Source organism: Carlito syrichta, unplaced genomic scaffold (genome assembly GCF_000164805.1).
Source record: "Carlito syrichta isolate Samal-C Ts95f unplaced genomic scaffold, Tarsius_syrichta-2.0.1 Scaffold304334, whole genome shotgun sequence".
Lineage (NCBI taxonomy): Eukaryota > Metazoa > Chordata > Mammalia > Primates > Tarsiidae > Carlito > Carlito syrichta.
Window position 1 is genome coordinate 159,594 of NW_007248430.1, and position 5,767 is coordinate 165,360.

Here is a 5,767-nt window from a genome sequence, read left to right on the forward strand (position 1 = left end):
GCCTGGGGCGGCTTTTCACCGGAGTATACCCAGTCAGATGTATTTTTCCTCCAGATGCGGAGATGCTGCAGGGTGTTTCTGATCTGAGCAGCCGCTCTCACCCCTCCCCTCCGCCTTCCTCACCAAACCCCCCCCACCGCTTCCCCCAGAGAACACGAAAAGCTGCTCTTCTCTGAAGCTGCAAAGTACAACTTGTTCCACCCACACGGCACTGTCCAGATTGTACAGTTATGATGGCCTCGTATGAGTCCATTCCTAAATCAACTGCTCTTTATTGGAATCTGATACCCAGGTAAGAACACAGCAGCACTCTTGGGCTCACGGAGCATCTTTTCTATGAGCACCTACTCCTCTTCCCTACACCTCTTCTATGACAGATGAAAATTTAAGAACTTTCATTTTAAACAGAAATTAAATTGAAGGACTCATAAGAAAATAAACAGGAAAAGACAAAACTGGAAACAACTGAGCAGGCTTTGGTCAAATCCTTCTGGTTAACTTTTCAGAAAAGGAGACGGAGAGGAGGAAAATGCATTGTTACCGGTTTTGAATAATGAAACTTAAAAGGGAGAAGAGGGGTACAAGGAGTTGGGTAAGAGCATTTGAACTGAAAGAATCTTAAAGGACCATCAATTCAAGCCTTTTATATTACCACAGAAGAAGAAACTGAAGCCCAGAGAGTATTCAATCACAAAGAGACAGAGTACATTGGAGGAGAGTTTCAGGGTAATAAGAGTGGCAATATGGCATCATATTTATCAAATTCAGTCGTCCCTCTATCCACAGAGAATTGACTCCAGGACCCCTATGGAGACCAAAATCCTGATGTTCAATTTTCTGATATAAAATGTTGTAGTACTGACATATAACCTATATCCTCTTGTATATTTTCAATAATCTCTAGATTGCTTATTATACCTAACACAATGTAAATGCTATGCAAATAGTTGTTATCTTGTATTGTTTAGAAACGATAAGGAAAAAAGTCCACATATGATCAGTACGGATACAAGTAGGTCTAACTACATTTTTTATCTGGGGTTGGTTGAATCTATGGATATGGAATTGGGGATACTGATGCCAGCTGTACCTAATTAAAAAGGTACTGTTTCATAGACATTTATTTAAAATTATAAAAAAAAACCCATAAAAAACTAAATAACGAACTGGACCTAGTGACTCAGTCTGTAATCCCGCGCCTTTGGGAGACTGAGGTGAGTGGATTACCTGAGCCCGCGGGTTCGAGATCCGCCTGGGCAGCGAGACCTCATCTCTACAATAAATCAAAAATCAGCCGGGCGTGGTAGCGCGTGCCTGTAATTCCGGCTACTCGGAAGGTTGAGGCGGAAGGATCGCCGGAGCCCAGCAGGTCGAGGCTGCGGTGGCCGGGAGCGGCCACTGCACTCCAGTCTGGGCGACAGAGTGAGACTCCAACTCAAAAAAAAAAAAAACCAAAAAACAACTAAATAAAGACTTAGGAAATAAACTAAACTCTCCATCAAATTAGCAAATGTTAACATTTTGTCATATTTCCTTCAAACTGTAGAAATAAATGAACATTAAACGTCACAATAGAAATCCTCTGACCGTCTTCATTCCTTTCTCCTCCCTTTATCCCTAGCGTCATCCAATTCGTGAAGTCTATTCATGCTTATATTTTAATTTATTCATTTGTAGCCATAAATGATATATACCATTGACTTTTGTGTTTTCAAGATTTACAGTGATGGTGCCATTTTATACATTTTATTTTTCTACTGGCATTTTCTTTTGTTTACTCAGTATACTGTTTCAAGATGTATGGTATAGATCTATGCAGATACGGTTTATTCATTTTTTCTAACACAGTTCAGTCGACCATACCTCTAGTGAAAGATATTAAGGTTGTTTTTCATTTTACAGTCTTCTGGAGCACATAAGTATTAGTTTCTCTACTAGTAGAGTTGCTAGGTAGTAGGACATACACTACCTACTACCTTAAATTTCCATGGACTACTACCACTTTCAACTTCACTAAATAGTTCTAAATTCCTCTGCAAATTGATAGTATGAATTACACTTCTACCAGCAGGGATAGAATTCCTGTTTCTCTGTATTGTCAGCAACACCGCGACTTACTTTATTTAAGTTTCACGTTTTGTTAAGGTTTAAAATGGTGCATAATTATTGGATACATTTCCATTATTCTAATTTACATTGAGGTGAAAGATTTCCTTTGATATATAATTAAATATTTGCATTGTCTTCTTTGTAAATTTCATTTTACATTTGATTAAGTTGTTAGTCTTTGTTTACTGATTTTTTTTTTTTTGAGTTGGACTCTCACTCTATGACCTAGACTGGAGTGCAGTGGCCACTCCCGGCCACCGCAGCCTCGACCTGCTGGGCTCCGGCGATCCTTCCGCCTCAGGCTTCCGAGTAGCCGGAATTACAGGCATGCGCTACCCGGCTGATTTTTTGATTTATTGTAGAGATGAGGTCTCGCTGCCCAGGCGGGTCTCGAACCCGCGGGCTCAGGCAATCCACTCACCTCAGCCTCCCAAAGCGCTGGGATTACAGGCTGCGCCACCGAGCCCGGCTGGCTTCTTTCGTTTAAAGTTGTTTGTGGTATATTTTTATCCTGTGAAACTTACAATTTTGTGATATACTCAAAATTATTCATCATAATCTTGATACAAGTGCATTAAGAGAAAAAAAATTATAACCCTATTTCACTTACAAACATATATGGAAAAATCTCAAAGAAAATGTTGGCAAATTGACCAGCTGTGCATGAAAAAGTTAACAATACTGTGGCTCTGTTTTAGTCCACTCCTAAGTTAGCTGCTCTTTTGCTGCAGTCTGATGCCCAGGTAAGGACGAAGTAGCACTCCTGGACCCACTGAGCATCCTTTCGATGAGCACCTACTCCTCCTCCTTACACCTCTTCTATTGCAGAGATGACAGATGAAAATTTAGGAGTTTTATTTTAAATGGAAATTGAAGGACTCATAAGAAAATACACAGACAAAAAAAAAAGCCTTACTTAGGGTTTGAGTATACCCTAAGTATGAAAGGATGGCTTGATTAACAAAAAAAGTCTATAAATATAATTTGCAATATTAATAGATTATAAAGTAAAAACATGTTATTATTTCATTAGATGCTACAAAAATACCTTGATAATGTTAAATTCTTGACTAAAAAACTCTTTGTAAATTATAAATTGAGGGCCAGGCTTGGTGGCTCAGCCTGTAATCCCAGCATTTTGGGAGGCCAAGGCGAGTGGATTGCCTGAGCCCGCAGGTTCGAGACCAGCCCAGGTAACTTGATGAGACCTCATCTCTACAATAAATTTTTTAAAAAAATTATAAATTGAATACAATTTTCTTAAACTGATAAACTGTAGCAAAACATCTTCATTATGGGGAAATTTTGGAAGCATTCTAATTTAATTAGAAATGAAACAAAAATATCAATGATTCTGATTTTTATTTAACATAATATTGAGGTTCCTAGCCTAAAGCAATAAGAAATGAATGAGAAAGTGTGAGAATTGGAAAGGTAGGAATAAAGTGTCATTATTTTCAGATAAGATTGTTTATACAGAAAAATTCAAAAAAGTTTAGGAGAAAAAATGAGAAATAATAAGAGTTTAGGGAACTGAGTAGTATAAGAATAAGCTGAAAATATGTTAATTTCTCTACAGCAACAACAAACTACTAAATATTATAATTAAAAAGAATATTATCGTGTCACATAGAATAAAGTACTTAGCAATAAATCAAACCAGAGAAAAATGTACACAATTTCTTCAGAGAAAATTATAACAGAAAAGAGACATGAGACCTAAATAAATGGCATGATATACCATATTTATGGATAAAAAAAATTTTAAAGAAATCAATTCTGTCCAAGTTGATCTATTGATTAAATACAATTAGTTCCACCATATCGACCACAAATCTTTGGGACTGTAAACTTGTCAAACTTTCCTTTTATTTAATTACAAAAGAAAAAGTAGAAAAAGTAAATGAGAAATTTTTATAAATTACTATATTTCTACTTTGAGTGATGACTATAAGATTTTTTTCCATATTTTATGTCTATGTATATATGTGGTTTTTTTTCCCCCTCATTGTGTATACGAGTTCTGAGTGGTCTTAAAATATATCCCCAAATTCTCTTATACTCTTCTCTCCAAAAAGTGGAACTTAATTCCCCTTCCCATGAGTGTGGACTCAACCCAGTCACTTGCTTCTAATGGATAGCATATGATGAAAGTGATGTGTATGCATTCTGATATTAAATCATAAAAGTAATTTTGGATTCTGCCTTATTTCCTTCCAGATCACTCACTCTGGGAGAAGCTAGGTGCTATGTTGTGAAGGAATTCAAGTTACCTATGGAGAGGCCCACATGGCAAGAAACTAAAGCCTCTTGCAATGCCACGTGAGCAAGATACATTAAAAGAAGATCCTTCAGTTCCAGTCAGGCTTTTAGATTACTGCAGCCCATGTTAATGACCTAATAGCACCCTCATGAAAGACCCTGGGCAAAGACCACTCAACCAAACTGCTCCCAAATCCTTAACCCACAGAAAATATGAGATAATAAATGTTCATTCTTTTATTGGGCCACGAAGTTTTAAGATTATTTGTAACACAGTGATAAATAGCTAATATATCATATTTCTATAAATATTTGTTAATGATCTTTTTAAAGGTCCTTTTTTCCTTAATACAATTTCAAGAGCAGCATTCATTTAATGTAATTCAAAAGTATTATATTCTCAGCCGGGCTCGGTGCTCAGCCAGTAATCCCGCGCCTTTGGGAGGCTGAGGTGAGTGGATTGCCTGAGCCCGCGGGTTCGAAACCCGCCTGGGCAACTTGGTGAGACCTCATCTCTACAATAAATCAAAAAATCAGCCAGGCGTGGTAGTGCATGCCTTTAATTCCGGCTACTTAGAAGGCTGAGGCGGAAGGATCGCCGGAGCCCAGCAGGTCGAGGCTGCGGTGGCCGGAAGTGGCCACTGCACTTCAGTCTGGGCGACAGAGTGAGACTCCAACTCAAAAAAAAAAAAAAAAAAAAAAAAAGAATTATTTTCTCAATGAAAAAAACTTGAAAAAGAAAGAAATAAACAGAAAATCACCAACAATCCTCCCATGCCTAGATAAACAAAATTAGCATTTTTGCACCCTACAGCTTAGTCAGATTACACAATATTTCGTTTGTTGAAGTGCGTATTCACAAGAACAAAAGCAGTTTTATTGAGTCTGTATTAGCCCCAGAGAGAGGATATGGGAGCCAGACTTTCAGAAATATTGAGAGCCTTAACTTGAGCTTTTTATCAAATAATATAATTATGTAAGTAATATATTATGCCTTTGTAGGATTATTATATTTCTTCTATTATTTGGTTACAGTCTAGGCTAGGTGACTTCTAAGGCACCTAGGTCTCTGAGAAATAGTCAAAGAAGACACTGTCTTGCAGAAGTCTGAATTTAGAAAACTCTTCCTATTGTCTAATCTGACACCTTTCTGATATGTTTAAGGTTCAAATTTGGATGAGACTAGATATATTAACTTTTGATCCACATCCTTGAGAAAGGTTACTTTCTCCCTCAACCTTAGACATGAGTCTGTAAGAGGAGTACTTTTGTTTTTTGTAAAACAAACAAATAAACAAAAAACTGATGCTTAACATTCTCTACAATATTGAGGTATTGGTTTAGTTGCTGTAATAAATAGAGCACGAATATGCAGAACCTCAAACAAGATAGATCT